Source organism: Gorilla gorilla, chromosome 1 (assembly GCF_029281585.2).
Source record: "Gorilla gorilla gorilla isolate KB3781 chromosome 1, NHGRI_mGorGor1-v2.1_pri, whole genome shotgun sequence".
In the NCBI taxonomy this organism is placed as follows: domain Eukaryota; kingdom Metazoa; phylum Chordata; class Mammalia; order Primates; family Hominidae; genus Gorilla; species Gorilla gorilla.
In genome coordinates this window covers 81,460,912-81,484,400 of record NC_073224.2, presented here as the reverse complement: position 1 = coordinate 81,484,400, position 23,489 = coordinate 81,460,912, and positions in this window count along the sequence as shown.

The window sequence follows — 23,489 nt, the reverse complement described above, 5'->3', positions numbered from 1 at the left end:
TAGGCCAATATCCTTGATGAACATCGATATAAAAATCCTCAATAAAATACTGGCAAACCAAATCCAGCAGCACATCAAAAATCTTATCCACCATGATCATGTCAGCTTCATCCTTGGGATGCAAGGCTGGTTCAACATATGCAAATCAATAAACACAATTCATCACATAAACAGAACCAATGGCAAAAACCACATGATTATCTCAACAGATGCAGAAAAGGCCCTCAATAAAATTCAACACCCCTTCATGCTAAAAACTCTCAATAAACTAGGTACCGATGGAACATATCTCAAAATAATAAGAGCTATTTATGACAAACCCACAGCCAATATCATACTGAATGGGCAAAAGCTGGAAGCATTCCCTTTGAAAACTGGCACAAGACAAGGAGGCCCTCTCTCACCATACTATTAGTCCATGCTCTTCAACATAGTATTGGAAGTTCTGGCCAGGGCAATCAGGCAAGAGAAAGAAAGAAAGGGTATTCAAATAGGAAGAGAGGAAGTCAAATTGTCTCTGTTTGCAGATGACATGATTGTATATTTAGAAAACCCCATTGTCTCAGCCCAAAATCTCCTTAAGCTGATAAGCACCTTCAGCAAAGTCTCAGGATACAAAATCAATGTGCAAAGACCAGAAGCATTCCTGTACACCAAGAACAGACAAACAGAGAGCCAAATCATGAGTGAACTCCCATTCACAATTGCTACAAAGAGAATAAAATACCTAGGAATCCAACTTACAAGGGATGTGAAGGACCACTTCAAGGAGAACTACAAACCACTGCTCAAGGGAAGAGAGAGGACACAAACAAATGGAAAAACATTCCATGCTCATGGATAGGAAGAATCAATATCATGAAAATGGCCATACTGCCCAAAGTAATTTATGTATTCAGTGCTATCCCCATCAAGCTACCATTGACTTTCTACACAGAATTAGAAAAAACTACTTTAAATTTCATATGGAACCAAAAAAGAGCCTGTATAGCCAAGAAAATCCTAAGCAAAAAGAACAAAGCTGGAGGCATCACGCTTCCTGACTTCAAACTATACTACAAGGCTACAGCAACCAAAACAGCATGGTACTGATACTAAAACAGATATATAGACCAATGGAACAGAACAGAGACCTCGGAAATAACACCACCCATCTACAACCATCTGATCTTTGACAAACCTGACAAAAGCAAGCAATGGGGAAAGGATTCCCTATTTAATAAATGGTGTTGGGAAAACTGGCTAACAATATGCAGAAAACTGAAACTGGACCATTCCTACAAAATTTGACTCAACATGGATTAAAGACTTAAAAGCCATAAAAACTCCAGAGGAATACCTAGACATTGCCTTTCAGGACATAAGCATAGGCAAGGACTTCATGACTAAAACACTGAAAGCAATGACAACAAAAGCCAAAATTGACAAATGAGATCTAATTAAACTAAAGAGCTTCTGCACAGCAAAAGAAACTATCATCAGAGTGAACAGGCAACCTACAGAATGGGAGAAAATTTTTGCAATCTACTCATCTGTTAAAGGGCTAATATCCAGAATCCACAAGGAACTTAAATAAGTTTACAAGAAAAAAAAAACCCATCAAAAACTGGGCAAAGGATATGAACAGACACTTCTCAAAAGAATACATTTATGCGGCCAAGAAACATATGAAAAAAAGCTCATCATCACTGGTCATTAGAGAAACGCAAATCAAGACTACATTGAGATACCATCTTATGCCAGTTAGAATGGCGATCATTAAAAACTTAGGAAACAACAGATGCTGGAGAGGATGTGGAGAAATAGGAATGCTTTTACACTGTTGGTGGGAGTGTAAATTAGTTTAACCATTGTGGAAGACAGTGTGGCAATTCCTCAAGGATCTAGAACCAGAAATACCATTCAACCCAGCAATTCCATTACTGGGTATATACCCAAAGGATTATCAATCATTCTGCTATAGAGACACATGCACACATATGTTTATTGCAGCACTATTCACAATAGCAAAGACTTGGAACCAACCCAGACATATACAACATGGAATACTATGTAGCCATGAAAAAGAATAAGTTCATGTCCTTTGCAGAAGCACGGATGAAGCTGGAAACCATCATTCTCAGCAAACTAACACAGGAACAGAAAACCAAACACTGCATGTTCTCACTCATAAGTGGGAGTTGAACAATGAGAACACATGGACACAGGGAGGGGAACATCACACACCAGAGCCTGTACAGGGGTGGAGGGCTACGGGACAGATAGCATTAGGAGAAATACCTAATGTAGATGACGGGTTGATGTTTGCAGCAAACCACCATGGCACGTGTATACCTATGTAACAAACTTGCACATTCTGCACATGTATCCCATAACTTAAAGTATAATAATAAAAAAATGAAATAATGAGAAGAAAAAATAAAAAAATAGAAAATAAGTCAAATACATGTTTATAAATGAACTTTTCATGTGATTTAAAGTCTTAAAATTATGTTAAATTAAGTGATAGATATTAATGTCTAGGTCATTTACAAATAAGATAAAATACTGAGATGTAGACGACAGTTCAAAATTTCTTGCTTCCTAGGTTTTCACTAGAAATTGAGGTTACTAAGAGTCAAAAATTCTAAGTAATATATAATTCTGTTCACTAAGTGTACCAAAAAGTAAGATGTGTTTTTAATGAGAGAAATTATAAGAAAGGCATAAAAATGTATTCCTCGGCCGGGTGCGGTGGCTCACGCCTCTAATCCCAGCACTTTGGGAGGCAGGTGAGTGGATCACGAGGTCAGGAGATCAAGACCATCCTGGTTAACATGGTGAAACCCCCGTCTCTACTAAAAATACAAAAAAATTAGCCAGGTGTGGTGGTGGGCGCCTGTAGTCCCAGCTACTTGGGAGGCTGAGGCAGGAGAATGGCATGAACCCAGGAGGTGGAGCTTGCCGTGAGCCAAGATCGTGCCACTGCATTCCAGCCTGGGCGGCAGAGTGAGACTCTGACTCAAAAAAAAAAAAAAAACAAAAAAAAAAACAAAACGTATTCCTCATTGAGAAAAAAAAATTTAGTCTCAATCCAGAGGCTTGTTTCCAGAAGTAAATTTAGAAAAGACGTAGAACAAGATAGAAAGGAACCAGTAAGTAGGAGAGTGAGAGATGTGAAGAAAGGTACAGGTATAAAGATGTATTTTTGGTAAGGAAGATTAAAAAAGAACAAAAGAAAAATTTTGTATGAGAAAGAATTTTGTGTAGTGAATTTTTTCCTAAAGTAAAATGACTAGTTATTTAAGAAAGAGGAAACACAGGACAAAGCAAAAGGCTGAAGCACGTCATTGACAGTCTGAGTAAGTTGTGATAAGGTTTGTGAAGGATGAATTTAGGAAAGAAATTTTGTCTGTGATCAAGTTGGCTATAATTAGATGGAAATTATGTCTTTCTAAAGATTGAGCTTTGATATAAAAATTGAGCTTTTGATATGAAAAATTAAAAAGATTGAGCTTTGATATATAACTAAAAAATTTTGGTTCCCTGTGTTAGCACAACCAAGTTTCTTTTGAAGTATTGATCTTCTCTTAGTAAAAGTTGAAAGAGGTTTTGATTTTTGATTCTGAAATCTGTTTCTTTTAATTTTCAGTTATCTTCTGAACTGCAGCTTCTTCCTGTTGTACAGTTTATGTTTCTGCCACATTTCTTCCTGAGATACATTTAGTTTTTCCTAGTTTCTGGTTAGAAATGCTGTTTTCCTCATTTAGAATGATAATTTCAATTATCAAGGTAAAGTTTTCCTCTTGAAGATTCTTGGATTCGTATATCAGAAGTTCAGCTTTTGCTGTATCTCTGCATGAGATTTGTAGGTCACATATCATTGCCTTCTGATCTCCTCTTTTCTCTCCTTGAGAAGGTCTGGGATGAGAACTCTCTCCTTAAATATTTTTGCCAGCTCCTATAACATTCTCTCTATTTCTATCCCTACTGTTATGGCCTGACACTGAAATGTTTCCCTTGAAGGCCTAGCAAAGCAATGTTTTCCTCCAGTATAACTTGACTCCCTATTCTTGGCTTTTCTTGATGTGTCTTGATTGCTTCATGTAGCCAGAAAACTTCCCATGCTATTACTAAAAGCCATGGATTACCCTGCTCAAGGTGTTGGTTTTCCTGTTTATGTTCCTCTTTAATGTGGTGTACACTCATAGCTTTGAACATGTTCTTCCTGTGTCTGATTAAATTCAAGTGCCTTTTCATCAGGTTTGACTCCAGGATATCTAAATGGGTTTCCCATAAAAAGAAGCAATCATACTGCCAGAAGATTTTAATAAAAACAAAATCCTTTTGGTAACTGGCCTGAGAAACAAAGATTGTATATTTTATTAAGATAATTTCATGTTGTGTTTATTAGGTTTTTGATTACTTAGAGAAACTGAGTTTTGATGAGGTTAAGGATTTTTACATCCACGTAACTTTCTGTATTGCTTTTGAAGTCTTTTGATTATCACTCTAGTTAAATGAATAACTAGTATTTCCACAGTGACCTGTGATCCTGTTTTGATCAACTGTTTTAAACCTTTGGGTATCTTTGACAGACTTCCCCATATCAAAATTCTAAATTATTTTTGACCTAAAATTGACTTTGATATTTTTCAGTGGTATCCCTGGAGAGCTTCAAAGGATGTATTCCTCATCTTGTAGAGAGATATTAAATGATTAGGCTTATTTGGTAAATTATATGGGAAACATTGTCAAATGAGAAGTGATACTAGATCTTTTTCCAGTTACATTTATGGGTATGTTACTAATAAAAATGTTTCAAAACTGTATATAAAATTCTTTTTTTTTGAGATGAAGTCTCGTTCTTGTCCCCCAGGCTGGAGTGCAATGGCGCGATCTTGGCTCACTGCACCTCCGCCTCCCAGGTTCAAGCGATTCTCCTGCCTCAGCCTCCCGAGTAGCTAGGAATACAGATGCCTGCCACCACGCTGGGCTAACTTTTGTATTTTTAGTAAAGACAGGGTTTCACCATGTTGGCCAGGCTGGTCTTGAACTCCTGACCTCAGGTGATCCTCCTGCCTCGGCCTCCCAAAGTGCTGAGATTACAGGTGTGAGCCACCGCGCCTGGCCCTATACAATTCTTAAAAGTGTAATATGTCATATCTGTAACAGTTCTGGTTATTATATTGAATGCCACAAAAATCCCAAATTCCCTTATCAATTGCTGATTGTAATGAAATTTCATCAGATTTTTAACGATGGCTATTTTAAGTCTGTCTTCCACGTTATCGTCTCAATTTTTCTCTAAAAGCATTTGTAATCAGATTCATGGAAAAGATACTAACAAGTATTCTTAAATACAGGTTTCTAATAGCTTTAAAATCAATGGACTAAATAAAAATGTCCCAGAATTCTAATAAAAATACTGATGGATTCATGAAGATGCTAATCACGACAAAGCAGAACAAAATTAATGGCATTGGAAAACTGGTGGAAAAAACGTTTGTTTTGTTTCCTTTTTCTTTGAGACGAAGTCTCACTCTGTGCCCAGGCTGAAGTGCAGTGGTGTGGTCTTGGCTCACTGAAGTCTCCGCCTCCAAGGTTCAAGCTATTCTCATGTCTCAGCCTCCTGAGTAGCTGGGACTACAGGTGCACATCATTAAGCCTGGATAATTTTTGTATTTTTAGTAGAGATGGGGTTTTGCCATGTTGGCCAGGCTGGTCTACAACTTCGGACTTCAAGTGATCCACACTCCTCGGCCTCCCAAAGTGCTGGGATTACAGATGTGAGCCACTGCACCAGGCCAAAAATAATGTTTTTATGACTTTTATTTGAAACATCATTCGTTCTTTACTTAAATGCTTTATTTTTCAGATTTAAGGAAATTTTGTCTCTTGAGCTATCTATAGTTTACAGCTATTTGGTAAGGTATACTGCTGTGAACAAAGGTGAAAACATTTGCTTTTTCTTCTTATTTGATCCCTCCAAAATTTGAAAGCATTTGTGAGTATTCTTCTTGTTGTTGTTATTTTTTGCAATATGGTTACTTGCATAAATTCAATAAGAATCTGCTCCCTTTATACAGGATATGCCTTTACCTCATTATACTCCTGAAAGCAAGATGGGTCACCAGCAGCTCTGCTGGAGAAAATTCAGCCAGGGTTTGCACTCTTGCTGTGTCTGCTCAAACTGGCATAGTCTGATCCAGAAATATGGCCTCAGTAGGTGCCACCGGTGTTTCCATCAGTACATGAAGGATATAGGTTTCATTTAGTTGGACTAAGTGATCTTCTTTAAATGGATTATCCAAGGCATCCATGCAATGAAAGAAACCATGTTACCTATTTTTACATAAAATAAAAATTTTATAAAACAAGCAAAAAATATAACAGTATACAATAGAATTCATTGGTTATATTACCAAGGCTTTGACTGAAATGTCGTATTTGTGAATGTGCATAGAATGACTGACTTCAAAGATTCTCACCCTTACAGTGAGTGAATAAAAATTGTCATTTCCTGGCAGGCCCAAGAACCTTCAGATTATAAGTGAAATCTAAAGTCTTCCTTGATGTGGCTTTCTAGCCTGAGGAAGTTTTGAGGCTTCGATTTCTTTTTATCACTTTTTATTTCTACATTGATCACTTTTCATCTCTATGTTGAATTACACAGGAAATTCAGATTTGAGTTCCTATGTAATTCCTATGTACTTTCTATGTTTTAAAAACACTAGAATACTCCTCTTATTAAACTGTAGCCATATGCATTGTTTCCAAATTCTTGTTATCTATCTATAGACTGGACTAAATCCTAAATTCTTCTAGTTTCCTCCAGTTCAATTTTCTTCCATAGAATTACCAAAAATAAGAAACGCTTTGTTCTGGAAGCCCTATACACTGAAGTTATTAATAGATAAATTTTAAGGAACAAGTCTCAGGGTTGATGTATAGGTCATACAAAGTTCATCAAACTGTCTGATGCCATCAACAAAGACATTCGAACTGCAAACCAGTACAAGAAGGTGACGTTTTTATGCTGTAGACGGCTTTTACCAAGATATTAGAACAGGATTCCGTATCATAATGAGAGTCTTACGCCTCTTAATTTCTACCTTTTTCATTTGGCAGGATAATGGTTGTATGATTTATTTAATTGGTTGCCTTTTTAAGCCAAGGTTCATGGCTCAAAACTGTTATGCAAACTGGGATTGGCATATTACAATTAATTTTACTTTGTATTTTTATTTTTAAAACTTTGTATCTGTTACTTGTTAAATTTTTGCAGACATATAACTCCTGAGAAAATAATGCAGGCCCAACACTTTGAGATGATGATAAAAGACTATGGAACAGACAAAATTGAACCTAATAATGAACTTGGGTTAGATGTAGCCTGAGAGCTACTCCCTTCAAACCTCCCTTGTTGCTCAAATGTGGTTAAAGGGATTTTGACACGTCTCCTAGGCACCATTCACTCCTTTCCATGAGGAACCAGACCAACAGTCTGGGATAGGTCCATCCCAGCATCCAGGGACAATGAAAACCTAACTACAGGATGATTGATCACTGGTGATTTTGGAGAAAGATCTTGATCAAAAAGGGGAAATGTGAAAGCTTTCAGAATCAAAATGAGGTCACTTGTGTTAAACAAACAAACAAGAAAACAAACAAAATCCTGACAAAACCAAGGAAGGCCATGATGGGGAGGTTCTCATGCATAAAAGGCTGATAACAAAAACTGTCATGAAAGACTGCAAAAATCACAACATGGCACAAAGGCCATTGCAATCTTAAACACACACACAGAAAAATACTCCTGTAGGAACACTGCCCAGCAACTACCCGTTTAACATTGAATTGGCATCACCCTTGTTACTGATCCTTGTAGTCAAGGACAATAATCTCAAAAACAATTATGTAATCCTCCTTACTTTTCCTTTAAAGGTCTTTGTCTTCCTTTATCTTCCCAACTATGCACATAGTTTACTATGGCATGTGTATTCCAATTGCAAAGCGGTATTCTCCACAAAATACCATTTTTCTTTTAAGAGAGTCTCTGTTTGTTATGTAGGTTGACAACATCAAAGTATTATGGTTTCCCTAAATTATTAGGTAATCTGTGATTTTCTGGCTTCCAGTTCCCTAGCTGGATGTTGTGACCAAGCCAACTGTATACGTATAAGGCCTTCCAAATAGTTTCTGCGAACTATTATACATCCTGAAATAAAATGCCTAAATATTTGCAGAGGCCCATATGGCTGCTTCTCAGACAAAGAAGAGAGAATTCTGACTGTTGAGAGTATCCTCAGAATCCATTTCATCCTTTATACACACACATTTTTTTTTCATTTTTATTTGACTTCTTAGAGAAAGAAGAGGCAGAGAATCTGAAATGCCTTTTCCTTTTTCAATATCTGACTTGTTTTAGGTTTCTCTTGAACATAGACCCCCACCCTCCTTCCCCCCCCCGTATTTCTCTAAGGGTTTCACTCACTCTAGTCATATTTTCACACCACTACCATCAGTCCTCTGTCAAGGTCACAAATAAACTTCTGACCTTATGTCTTCTCTCAGCAGTATTCAACACAATTGATCACTCCCTTTTCTTTGAATATTTTCTTTATTGGATTTTTGTTGTTGTTTTGTTTTTCTTTTAGACAAAGTCTCCTCTGTCGCCAGGCTGGAGTGCAGTGGCACAATCTCGGCTCACTGCAACCTCCACCTCCCGGGTTATTTTAGTAGAGATGAGGTTTCATTATGTTGGCCAGGATAGTCTGAATCTCCTGACCTCGTCATCCGCCTGCCTCAGCCTCCCAAAGTGCTGGGATTACAGATGTGAGCCACCGTGTCCAGCCTTTACTTGGATTTTAGGATACCACACCTTCCCGAGTTTTCCTCTTCTCTCAGTACCTTCTCCTTTTCAGGCTCCTTTCCCCATCAACCTTTTAAAGTTGTAATGTTCCACCTACTAATTATAATCCCCAGGGAAACTATAAAGAAAATAGCTAAAAAATGTAGTAAAAGAAATAAGTGGCAGGGCGCGGTGGCTCCCTCCTATAATCCTAGCACTTTGGGAGGCCTAGGCGGGTGGATCACCTGAGGTCGGGAGTTCGAGACCAGCGTGACCAACATGGAGAAACCCCGTCTCTACTAAAAATACAAAATTAGCCGGGCGTGGTGATGGGTGCCTGTAATCCCAGCTACTCAGGAGGCTGAGGCAGGAGAATCGCTTGAACCTGGGAGGTGGAGGTTGTGGTGAGCCTAGATCAGCCTGGGCAACAAGAGTGAAACTCTGTCTCAAAAAAATGAAATAGAGGAACAAAAAGATATAAGACGTGTAGAAAAGAATAAAATGGCATAGGCAAGTCCTACCTTATCTGTAGTTTTATTAAATATGAAAAGATTAAACACCCTAATTCAAAGGAAAAAATTGGTGGGATAGATTTAAAAAACATGATATAACAAGCTGTCTGTAAGAGGCATGTTCTTGATTCACAGACAAAAATAGGCTGAAAGGAAAAGAATGAGCAAAGCTATACCGTGCAAACTAATCTCTCAAAAGAAAGCTGAAGGGTCTACATTAGTTTCAGACAAAACAGACTTTATGGCAAAAATTGCTACTAGAGACAAAGCTATTTGATAATGATAAAAGGGTTAATCCATCAAGAAAATAGAACAATTATAAATGCATGTGCACGTAACAACAGAGCCCAGAATCACAAAATAATATAACTGAAAGGGGAAAGAGACAATTTAACAGTAATTGTAGAATTCGATACCCCATTTTCTATAATGCATAGAACAACCAGAAAGAAGATCAAGAAAGAAATAGAAGACTTGAAAACATTGTGAAACAACTAGATCTAAAAGATACCTATAGAACATTCCATCCCAAATCAGCAGAAAAGTCAGTATCTCAAGGGCACATGGAATATTCTCCAGGCCATAAAACAAGTCTTAATAAATTTAAAAGGTTTTAAATCTTATAAAATGTATTCTCTGTCTACAATTGAAATCAATAAACAGAAGGAAATTTGGGAAACTCACAAATTAATGAGAATTAAACAACATACTCTTAAATAGCCAATAGTTTAAAGACCTAATCACAAAGGGAATTAGAAAATACTTTGAATTGGATGGAAATGAAAACACAACATACCAGAACTTACAAGATGCAGCTAATGCAGTGTTTAGAGGGAATTTTCAGCTGTGAATGCCTATACTAAATAATAATAAGATCTAAAATAAATAACTTAAACCTCACCTGGAGAAGCTAGAAAAAGGAAAGCAAATAAAACCCCAGGCCAGGAGAAGGAAGAAAATAATAAAGGGTAGAGCAGAAATAAATGAAATATGAAATAAAAAAATTTAGAAAATCAATGAGACTCAAAGTTTCTTCTTTGAAAATATCAACAATATTGACAAACTTTAAGCTAGACTGAGAAAAAATAGAGAAGACTCAAATTACTGAAATTTGGAATTAAAGAGAAAACATTGCTACTGGTCTTACAGGAATAAAAAAGATTCTAGGACAATATTGTGAAAAATTTATGCCAACAAATTCAATTGCCTAGATGAAATGGAAAAGTTCCTGGAAACACACACACTACTGAAACTGGCTAAAGAAGAAATAAAACATCTCAGTAGATATATAACAAGTCAAGAGATTGAATTAGTAATAAAAACCTTCCTACAAAGAAAATGCCAGGCCCAGATAAGTTACTCATGAATTCTACCAAGTGTTTAAAGAATAATTAATATCAGTTCTTCACAAACTGTTCCAAAATAAAAACATGAGGAAACACTTTCGAATTTGTTCTATGAGACTGGTATCACTATAATACCAAAACATAACAAAGACATCACAGACACACACAAAAAAACCACAGGCCAATGTCCCTTATAAGTATATAATAGATACAAAAATTCTCAAGAAAATACTAGCAAAGTGAATCTAGTAACATATACAGAGGGGTTATATACTATGATCAACTGGGATTTATCCCATGAAGGCAGGGTTGTTTCAATACATGACAATTCATCCAGGTAATAAAGGACAAAATCACATGATCTTCTCAATAGTTGCAGAAAAATCCCATGATTATCTCAATAGTTGCAGAAAAAGCATTTGACAAAATCGAATACCAAAAGTACAAGCAACTAACATAAAATAAATTGAATTTCATCAAAATTAAAAACTTTTGTGCTTTAAACGAAACTACTAAGAAAGCAAAAAAGCAACCCACAGAATGAAAGAAAATGTTTGCAAATAGTGTATTTGATAAAGGTATGATGAGAATATGGAGAGAATATAAAGAACTTACAGTGCAGCAAAAAAAAAAAAACCCAATTAATAATGGGCAAATAATTTAATATGTATTTCTCCGAGGAAGATATACAAGCAGTGAACACATGAAAAGACACTCGACATCATTAGTCATTAGGGAAATGTAAATTTCTACAATGAGATACCACTTTACACCCACCACTATGGCAATTATAAAAAACGCAGGGCAATAAGAAAAGTTGGTGAGTATGTAGAGAAATTGAAACCTTCGTTCATTGCTGGTGGTGCAAAATGGTGCAACTGCTTTGGAAACATTGTTAGCTGCTATATGACCCACCAGTTCCACTCCTTGGTAAGTTTCCAAGAATAAGAAAAACATATCTCGACATAAAAAACCTTGTGCATGAATGTTCATGGGAGCATTATTCAGAATAGCCAAAAAGTGGAAACAACTCATATGACCATCAATTGTTGAGTGGCTAGACAAAATGTGGAATATCTGTGTAACAGAATACTAACCAGCCATAAAAAGGAATGAAGTACATGTTGCAATATGGATGAACATTGGAAACACTAAACGAAGTGAAAAGCACCAGACACAACTGACCACATAATGTATGATTCCATTTATATGAAATGTCCAGAATGGGAAAATCCATAGAGATATAAAGTAGATGTGTGATTTTCAGGGGTTGGAGGAAGGGAATACTGGGAATGACTGCTAATGGGTAAGAGGTTTCTTTTTGGAGTGGAAAAATGTTTTGGAATTAGGTCTTAGTGATTGTTGTACAACCTCATGAGTATACTAAAACCACCAAATTGTATACCTTTAAAATATGTATTTTATGGTATATAAATTATACCTCAATTTTAAAAGATTCTTATTTCAAAAGTCAGGGCTTGGGAGAAATTGTAGTCATTCTTGACTTTTACCATTCCACATCCAATCCATCAGGAAATCCTGCCAGCTATGCTTAGAAATATATCCAGAAACAGATCACTTTCACCAACTCCATTGCTACATCCCCTGGTTTAAGCAACCATAATTTCCTCCTCAATTATTGTACTAGCCTCCTCACTGGACATTCTGCTTCCATACTTGCCTCCTACTCTATTCTTAACACAGCAGCTACAGTGATGATGTCATTCTTCTACGCAAAAATCTCTAATGTCATTCCACTTCACTGACAGTAAAAACCAAAGTTGCTATTATGGTCCATAGGCTCTAGAGCTATACAGTCCAACATAGTAGCCATTAGTCACATGTGGTTATTGAGGCATTGAAATGGAACCTCAGCAAATAAGGAATTTTGAAAGCGTATTTGGAAGAACTCATGTGTGTGTGAATCTACTTTTCCAAGTGCAAATTTTACATAGTTTTTGATTTGGAAAGCTAAATACAGGTTGCAATTGTTTACTAGGGATGCCATACAAAGTACCACAGACTGACCAGCTTAAACAGAAATCCATTTTCTCATGATTCTAGAGGGTGAAAGTCTGAGATGAAGGTGTCACTGCATTGATATCTTCTGAGGTCTCTTTCTTTGGCTTGCAGATGGCTATCTTCTGCTGTCTTACACTGTCTTCCTTCTGTGTGTGTCTATGCCCTGATCTCTCTTCTTATAAGGACACCAGTCATTATAAGGACGCCAGTCATTTGGATTCTTCTTATAAGGACACCAGTCATTTGGATTAGGGCTTACCTATATGACCTCATTTTACCATATTCACCTCTTTAAGGGTCTTCTCTCCAAATATAATCACATTCTGAGGTCCTTGGAGTTAGAATTTTAACATATGAATTTTGAGGAAATGAAATTTAGCCCATAATATGGGTTAAATATGTTTAATGAAAATTTAGCATCCAAATTGACATGGGCTGCAATCATAAATTATAAACCAGAATTTGAAGATATAGTGATGAGAAAAAGAATCTAAAATACCCCCCCACCCCGCCCACTTTTTGAGACGGGTATAGATCTTGCCATGTTGCCCAGGCTGGCCTCAAACTCCCGGGCTCAGGTGATTCTCCCGCCTTAGCCTCCCAGGTAGCTGGGACTACAGGTGCATGTAAAAAATCTTTTTGATAAATTCTTTTATATTGATTACATGTTGAAAAAATAGTATTTTGGATATATTGACTAAATATATTATTAAATCTACTTTACCTGTTTCTTTTTTAAGTGTGGCTACTAGAAAGTTTAGAATCCTATCTGTGGCTCACATTCTATTTCTATTGGCCAGCACTACTCTACAATGTAGCCTCACATTTTACCCAGCTAATCACATTTCCTGCTGCTCTATTCCAGTCTCTCTGTACCAGCTTCACTGGTGCGCCTAGAACTCTGAGGTCTTTGCACTTGCTGTTCTTTCTGTCTGGAACACTTCAGCTCCAGATGTCCCCGTGACTTGCTCCCCGCCTTCTTGGGATGTTATTCAAACATTGTGACACCTCTGATTGACTTTCACACATATGTGTATATATATGCATATATATATACACACACACATATGTATATGTATATACACACACACATATGTATATGTATATACACACACACATATATATATTTACTGAAGCATAGTGAGGTCATAGGGAAGTGGAAAAGGGAAGGGGTGAAAGTCAGTCAGAGGTGTCACAACTGTGGGAGACCCTCTGAGAAACTAGGTAGAGCGCATCTCAGAACTGTCTTGCTCAGGAGCAAGGAAGCTGGGGTATATCCATCACCTGCTTTCTCGAATTATTTGAGAATCACTCCTAGGGACAGTCATTCCATAACGTTTCCATAGAAAAACATTGAAGCTTGAGGTGAAATTCCATTGGCATAAATGAGAACTACCCACAAAAGCTACAGGTGACCTGGGGTAGAGCTAACAGTCTCTGCTGTACTCCTTTGCCCCCAACACTCCTCATCCTCTGAGACCAACTGAACTGTGTCCTCCAAAATTCACATGTTGAAATCCTAACTCCCAATGTGACTGTACTTGGAGACAAGATCTTTAAGGAGATCATTAAGGTTAAATGAAGTCCTAAGGTTGGAGCCCCGATCCAGTAGGATTCATGTCCTTATAAGAAGATACACCAGAATACTCGCTCTGTCCACCTGCACAGAGAAAGGCCACGTGAGCACACAGCAAGAAGGCAGTTGTCTGCAAGCCACGAAGAGAGAAACAGAATTTGCTGGTACCTTCGTCTTGTGCTTCCAGTCTCCAGAACAGTGAGAGAATACATTTCTGTTGCTTAAGCCACTGCTGTTTATGGTATTTTTTATGGCAGCTCTAGCAGACTAATCTCCTGTCTGTGTTTATTTATTTACCTTCTGAGGTTTACCACCATCTCACATAGTATTTATTGTACTAATTTATTTCATTTGTTTGTTTTCTTCATCCACTATTGTATAGAGTCTGTGAGGACAGATATTTTTGTCTCTTTTGTCGTCTGCTATTTCACCAGTGCATAGAAGAATGCCTGGAGTGTATTTGTTGAATGAACAAATGAATTAATGCCTGTAGCTTCCATTGTGGTCAGTATCTTATTGATATTATGAAATATTAAGGACCACCTACATAATTTGTGGGGGCCCGGTGCAAAATAAAAATGTGGGAGTTTCTTGATCAAAAACTTCAAGTGCTGACAACAAAGTGTTAAATCACACATGGGACCTTTCTAGCATAAGGCCCTCTGTGACTGTGCAGGTCACAAGCCCATGAAGCTAGCCATGTATGTGATCACCAGGTATCTCTGGCTTGGGCCACTCCTTTGAATTTTAGTCCTACACATGCAGCTGCCAGTCTCTTTTGCCTGTATATCTGAAGGCATCTCTAGCTGATGCTCCAAATGGAGTTCCTGTTTTTGGCTCTCACCCAGCGTCTCTTCCTTAGCTGGGCGGCCACCACCTACCCAGTCAGGCTGTCCAGAGTTCTATACACCATCATTATAACTTCCTCATCCACATGTTTGGTTCTGTCCATTTAATTCCTAAATATCCCTTGAGGATATATATTTTCCCAGCTCTACTAAAACCACCTGAGTTCAACTTATCCTAATTTCTTATCTGAACCATTCCTGATTTCCCCCCAAATCTTGTGTACCCCTTCACCATTTACACAATAGCCACAGCCAACTCTGTTAAATGCAAACATGATCATCTCACTCTCCTGCTTGGGCACCTCCGATGGCTTCCCACCACTATTTTTTGTTTGTTTGTTTGAGATGGAGTCTCACTCTGTCGTCAGGCTGGAATGCAGTGGTGCAATCTCAGCTCACTGCAACCTTCGCCTCCCGGGTTCAAGCAATTCCTGTGCCTCAGCCTCCTGAGTAGCTGGGATTACAGGTGTGTGCCACCATGCCTGGCTAATTTTTTGTATTTTAGTACAGACAGGGTTTCACCATGTTGGCCAGGGTGGTCTCGATCTCCTGACCTTGTGATCCACCTGCCTCGGCCTCCCAAAGTACTTGGATTACAGGCATAAGCCATCGTGCCCAGCCCCACCACTCTTATAATCGATGAAGATTCAAGCATGGCTTGCAGGGCCCTGTCTGATTAGGTCCTGCTGTCCTTCCCAGCTGCACCTGTGTTACCCATCCCCACCCATCTGTGCTTCAGCCACTCTGGTTCTTCATCATGGCCTGCTCCTCACCTTCACTTGGAAAGGCAGTTATTCTTTATACCATTTTACAGATAAGGACACTGAGCTTCAAAGTGACAAAAGGACTTACCCCAGGGCACACTACCAAAAAGAGGCAGAGTGTGTTCTGGAATCTTTATTGAATGAATGAATGCATGCATGCATGAATGAACAAGTGAATGGTACAGTAAACAAAGGCCCTAGGTCAGGAGTACTTACGTGGCTCAGTGCAGATGCACTGAAGGACATGGTCACCTGTTAGGCCCTGCCAGGGCTCTCTTCAGCAGTGTGTGCCTTACTATGTGTGAGGAGTTGCTGTCTTGCTTTCAGTGTGTAAAGATCATGCCTTGATGGAGAAACTGCAGCAGAGGGGCCCCGCTGCCCCAGCACATCTGTCACAGCCCACACAACACCTCCAGAGTGAGAGCAACAAATTCAACGAACTGCCAAGTTGTCTGTACCACCTGGGTGCAAGCAGGAGTGAGTGTGAATGTGATAGTTTCTGTTCCTTTTCTTTTTATAGGTTGGGAGCTGGGAGAGGTGAATGATTCTCAAGGTGGCTATGAGCCTTTTGCTCTTTCATATTGCCAGGCAGAATCAGGGCTAGGATGTGACAGGCTGTTCCCCCAATCCCAGGCCGCCAGGGTGAGGCTGGGGGACAGAGAGTTCCCAGCTCCTAGCTCACAGTCAGTGGGGTGGAGTGGGGGACCTTCTCTGATAGCCCACACTTCTGTCAGTGGGAAGTTTTGGATTTGTTCTAAGGGGCAGAAGCAGATATTCCTTCCTATGTGGGGCTATTGTGCAAAGTTTGGGGGCAAAGCCAGGTGGAGAAATGTGGGTATTTAGAATAATGGCTGCCTTTTCAAATGAAAACTCTTTAAACATTTGTTTCACATCTATGTAGAACTGGGGCTAAGACTGTAGTTACAAGGGGGATATGAGGAAGGTGCTGATGGCAGTGCTCTGCCTCTCTGTCCCTTGGGTCCCAGGCAGCCCACTCAACACAACAGAAATCCACAATCCTTAGGAGCCACTCAAAAGCCCCCTCCTAGAAGTTATCATCTATACTAGTAAAGCCTGCCCTTTGCTGGGCTAACTCGAGAACCCAGCAGGCCTCTCAACTAGCGGCGTGGTCTCCTGGGAAGAGTTTTGAAAAATACAAGGGCTCTTAGTGAGGTGCCCTCAACCCACACATCTGAAGGATTGCCATTAACTACCTCTTTGTAATGGCTGCTGAGGGCCTGGGGCAGCACAGGTGGTGGGGGAATGGACCGGAACCTGACTGTCCTTAGAGAGCTTGTGGCTCTGAAACATACTGGGCTGGCTTTTGCACACAGCCTGGTCTTCTTCACCATTCTTCCCCACCAGAGTCGTCGTGGGGCTGGCCTCAGATGTGGAGGTTTTGTCCCACTCCTGCGTCCTCTGTTCCCTTCGGCTCCAACCCCACGCTTGTCCCCTTTCTGCTCTCAGGTGTCTATCAGCTGACCCTTGATAGCAGGTTGATGCTCTTATTTTGCCCAGAGCATTTCTTTAAGGCAATAAGTTGTTTTGGAGAACCAGGTGAGTGAAATTTCAGGCCATAACACTGTTATGAAGATAATAAGGCTGCTTTTCAACACCTTTTAACTTCTACCAAGTTAACACATTCTCAAGTTGTAAGAACATCTGCTGTAAAGCATTTTTCTGCCCATTTTATAGTTTGCTCTTCACAATAGTCTGTGAAGTAGGAAGGACATTATTCTTAATCCCATTTTACAGATAAGGACACTAAGCTTCTGAGTGACAAAAGGACTTATCCTAGCGCACACTACCAGTAAGAGGCAGAAAGAGGTTGACTACTGATATGGTTTGACTCTGTATCTGTACCCAAATCTTACCTTGAATTGTAATCCTCATCATCTCCACGTGTAAAGGGCAGAACCAGGTGGAGGTAATTGGATCATGGGGGCAGTCTCCCTCATGCTGTTTTTGTGATAGTGAGTGAGTTCTCACAAGATCGGATGGTTTTATGTCTAGCATTTCCTTTGCTTTCACTCACTCTGTCCTTCCGCCCTGTGAAGAAGGTGCTTGCTTCTCCTTTGCCTTCCATCATGATCGTAAGTTTCCTGAGGCCTCCCTAGCAATGCGGAACTGAGTCAATTAAACCTCTTTCCTTTATAAATTACCCAGTCTCAGGTATTTCCTCATAGCAGTGTGAGAACAAACTTATACAACTATATAGGTCTTTTGACGTCAAATACAATGTTCTTTCCTCTGCTCCTCAGATAATATTTGCTCTTCTTGAATATTTTATGGATCTGTCCTAAGTTTTACAGTACTAAAAGCTGTTAATTGAGTTTCTTTCATAGACGGAAGATACGGTTGATTCAATTCAGTTTACATCAATTCTATACTGAGTCCAAACAGAGTTCTGGGCTAAATACTGGAAATAGAAATGGAAAGCCAAGGCTCTTCCCTTAAAGAGGTCACAGATGATGGGAATTCTCTTCTCACCGGTGCCTTCCCAATTGCTTCCCAATCTTCTCCAGCCCTTTGGAAAGAAAATAAACCCTTTACTCTGCCAAGCTGGAGGTCTTTCCTCCTCAGAGTGTTTTTGTCTTGGAAGAGAAATAAATGGTTCTGCAAATCTGGTAGTGGGTTGCAGCCAGGCTCTAATAGGAGAGACCTGTTTGGGGATGCTTCACTGGCTCTTGATCTGGAAGAAGACCCTGTGATAAACAGGATCATGACGGAGAGCAGCATACCTCCTTTAGCACCAAGAGGTGAACTTCGAATTGTCCTTCTTTGCTGTGAGCTCTGTGGTAAGGTCCACCCTTGCAGGAAGGGACCTTATCAGAGTTTCTTGAGAGACTGAACTGATCTGTCTGTCTGGCCAAGAGAAGTAGACGTGAGGACCACTGATGCCAGTCACATTCACATATTGACCCTATCCCAGGTGACCTTCACAACTAACATGCCATTACAGAGACCTACTGTGGTGACTACATTTGTTTAAAACAAAACTGGACCATGTAGCCCAACAGTCATGGCCAGGACAATTGGAAAGAAAAATCAGCATTGAAACATCTCTGAAAAAGCTAGAAGTGAACATCTGCCCCCACCCTCCCCTGCCCCTAGTCTCTTCCTTTCTGTGTACTGGATTTCTTATCTGGGAGGATGAATTGGGTAAAGGGGTTTAGCTGAGGGTGTTTTCCTCTGCCACAAGCTGAGACTACAGCTGGTTAGCCCTTTGCTTTCCCTAACATCATGGAACACTCCCTTAGGCATGCGACTTAGATATTCACATTCTCCTGGGGAGCTTGGGTGGTGATACTGCCCTTCCTTGCTCTGTTGACTGCAATCCTGGATCTGAATATCATACTTAGGTAGAATTGTGGCACAAAATCTTCTCTTCCTTCTATCTTTAGTGCCTAATTACCCTGTATTTCTTTCTTCTTAAGAAACCTTTAGGACATATGAGATTGTGAGGTATTTGGGGATCTTAAACAATCAATTCCATTTATTATTGTCCATCAGGTGAAGCAACAGAGCCAAAGGTCTAATTTAAAAGTGACTCTTGGTTTGAAATCTAATTGATTCCTAGGGAGCCATGACAAACTGAACCATTGTAAGACAAACTCTCATTTTCTGTAAGTGTCATTTTATCAATTCCACTTTCTACCTTGGAATCTAATCTCATACCACAAAAATACCCAGAGTAATTCCGACAAAATGAAACTAAAATAAAACAGAGATATAAGCTTTTCGAACATATATAAACTATATAAAGACAAATTCAATAGAAAAGCTATAACAACGTTCCATTTGGGCGATCCTTTTGTCTTTTGGGCTGAAATGAACCAGCCTGAAGCTTTTTGAAATTTGCTTCCATGAAGTCTGGATTGAAGTTATCTCTTCTTTCTGTGATAAATCTCCCTGTAACAGTGGCTCTCAACTGAGGGTGATTTTTTTTTCCCCCAGAGGACATTTGGCAATGTCTGGAGACATTTTTGGTTGTTACAACATGGTGGGAGGCGGGGGTCCTACTGGAATTTAGTGGGTAAAAGCACAGGGCAGGTCCCTACAACAAAGAATTATCTGACCAAAATGTCAATAGTACTGCTGTATTGAAACACTGCTTTGTAGCGTGGACATTTCAAACTGAGTTAACATTAGGTCATTTCATTGAAAGATAAAACCAGATTTATGTGAATATGTCTCAATTTATTTAAATGGTACTGGTTGGGGGTTAGGGGAGGATAGGAGGGCAGGCCGTTCCACATTGACTTCTTTAATCATCTCTTGCTTTTCCAAGTCAATAAGTCAACTGGGTTACCTTTAATTGCAACCCAGGTTGTTATTGTTGTTGCCAATTGTTTCAGTGTAGCTTTGGTTGTAAATACAAGCTTTGGTTATTACTTTGTGGTTTTTATTTGTGGGGGGAGAAATTGTAAACAGCGAGTGGGCTCACAAATCAAGCCAGGTATTACCGGCATGCAGGCATAATATATGCGTTCCTCAGTTTTCATTGTTTATCTTGGATCTTTAAATTTCCTATACAGCTAGCATACTGAATTTTCATAATTGCTACTGCATTTCTTATAATTTACACATATTTGCCAGAAACCTCTGAAGAGCTTGTTGTTTGTCATGAAGAGCACAGCTGTGAATGAATGCCTAGCAGTGATCTCTGATGATAGCAATTTTTATTTAAAGCATTAAAGGGCATCAGCATCTAAAAGTTGATCCATACCTTCCACTGGCCCCTGGCCCCTGCCCCCGGGGAAAATTCTACAGTAATCAGTTTATTTTTTAGAAGGTTCTGTCAACTTTTTGGATTCAAGAGCCTCCTTAATTGCCACTTTTCTTAGTGTTAGAAGTGTTTGAAATGTGTCTGAGTTTAAAAAAAATATTGTCAGTGTTGAAATGACAACGCTCATCTAATTAACTGAGTTTTTTCACTGTATATCTCTTTCCATTTTCTCATGAACACATAAACATAAGTTTGGAAATTTTACTTTATTCTATTTTAAAAACTTTGAAGCAAGGAGCCTTACATATGTGTGAAATATCTGAATAAGAGAGTAGGGAGTTTGGTAAAAACTGGTGGAAAAGGAAAGAGTCAAAAAGAGAATAAATGTCTGGCCGTCGGGCCATGGATTGCTGAATCTCTTTCTAGAGAATGACTTCCCCACCAGCAGGAACGTCTCTGGGAAAGGAACCACATCTGGTTTGTTTACTGCCTTGCAACTGTGTGATGGTTTATTTTATGTGTCAACTTGACTGCACCACAGGGTGCCCCGATTAAACATTATTTCTGGGTGTGTCTGCAAAGGTGTTTTTGGATGAGATTGGCATTTGAATTGGAGCACTGAGTAAAGTAGATTGCTCTGCCTAATGTGAGTGGGCATCGTCCAATCTATTGAGGACCTGAATAGAACAAAAAGGCTGAGGATAGAGGAATTTGCCTTTTGTTTTCTTTCTGCCCGCCTATTAAGCTGAAACATTCTTCTTTAATGATTTGAGTGGGATTTACAACAGTGACTTTTCTAATTCTCAGGCCTTTGGAATTGGACTGAATTGTACGACCAGGCGACCAGGTTTCTTGAGTCTGTGGCTTGCAGACAGCAGACTGTGGGACTTCTTAGTCTCCATAATCACATAAGTCATTTCCTCGTAAGTGTCTCTCTCTCTCTCTCTCTCTCCCTCTCTCTCTCTCTCTCTCTCACACACACACACACACACACACACACATACATACACACGCAAACATAATGTAAATCCCCTATTGGTTCTGTTTCTCTGGAGAATCCTCACTAATACAAACTGGTATTAAAGTTTCAATAAAAGAATTTTTTTTAACTGGGAAAAAGAGACAGAGAGAGACCAAATCTCTTCTGGGAGAAGCAGAGGGTGTGCAAGCCTTTCAAATTTTTGTATATCCAGAATCAGTATTGGATCTGGTATATAGTAGGTACTTATTGAATGTGGATGGTGAGATGAGTGAAGAGGAACAAGAGACTCATTTATGTGTAGCTTTACAAGTCCAACGCATACTCTTTTTATAATTATTTGAAAGCCCGGGCAATGGGGAATATTGTACATGTCACATGAGTGGAAAGATACAGGCCCAGAGGGCCCTAATTTGTGGTGATGTCTTATTGCTGACTGGCAAAGGGGTCACTGCTAAAGCACATGTCCCCAGGGACACTGGGGGTATTACGGGCAAGAAGATGCTACTGGGTAATTGCACTGATTACTAATGTTGCTAACATTTCTCTTGCTTAATAATCCACTTTTAATATTACCCCTGGCAGTTCTTCATTCCCATAACACAACAATAATGAAATCTGTGTTCAGATGATTGTAAATGCACCCAGCGGTCTTAAGCAATGGGTGGATTATATTCATTTAAGTTAGAACATAATGCTAGCATTCAGCAACCTCAGGAATAAATACTAATTACTAAAGTTCCTTTAAGTTTCACTGTATCACATTAGTTTCCATTTTCATTTTCAAGACAACGTACAGGACAAGATTCAAACGACAGGTTTTTCTCTCAATATTACAGCAGTCACTCCTCCAGTCCCATAATCCTGAGCTATAGGTTTCCAGAATGGCTTATTTAAAACAGGACCAGGAAATGTGGCTGTTTTTAAAGGGCCACCTTGGTCTGACATTCCAGAATTTTTTTTTTTTTTTTTTTTTTTTTTTAGGAAATGAGGAGAAAAAGAGGAAATGCGGCACAGGGCAAGGGCTAGGAAAGCTGCTTTGCCTGCTCTGTTTGTGAGGGTGCCTTCTATGGTAGATGGCCATGTGGCTGGAGTTTTGTCCCTGTTTTACACATGGCCCCAGGGGTGTGAAGAAGCCTGCTGGTGTCAAGCCTTTTTAAAAATTTATTTCCAGCGTTGGGATTCTGTTCCTTCTTTAAAGCACTCATTATTTCTCCCTTTTAACATGGAAGGTGGAGAAAGGTCTCTCCTTTGTGGTCTTGGGTCTTCACAATGCCCAGTCTGTTCCTGGCTGTGTTACTGAACTTCAAGCAAACATGAGTACTAAACCACACCTGGCCCCGTTCCAGCAGGCTCTGCCGCTTCGTGCCCCCGACCCTGGTTCATGAGGCTCCCACCTCTTTTTTTTCTCTTGGATGATTTCTGTTGTCATATGACCTCCCCCAGACAGGCTCCTAATATCCCCCTGCCCACTCCAGCATGGGAGAGCATGTCTGGGTTTGCGGTGCTTACCCTACACCGTTACTCAGTTATCTCTGCACTTCCTGACTGCCTGTGCTCCTGGAAATGGACTGGAAGAAGCTCCCCTCACGACTCTCTTTTTGGGGCTGTTCCCTGACTGGGGTCTTACTTAATGTAACCCAGAGGTGAGAGTTGATCTTATATTATGCACTGGGTCCATTTTTAAGGGACAGAAAGGGAAAAGGTTTTTCCAAGTGACCGAGGCTGAGAGGCAGTGGCTAATGGTGCATTAGCTGGAGCTGCTCCCAGGCAGAGCAACAGAACCTGGCAGTGGAGGAGCTGACTGAGTGGAGGGCAGGCTGGCTCAGCATGCCGGGCCTGTCAAATGTTCTCTGGCAGTACCCACAGATGGCACTAGA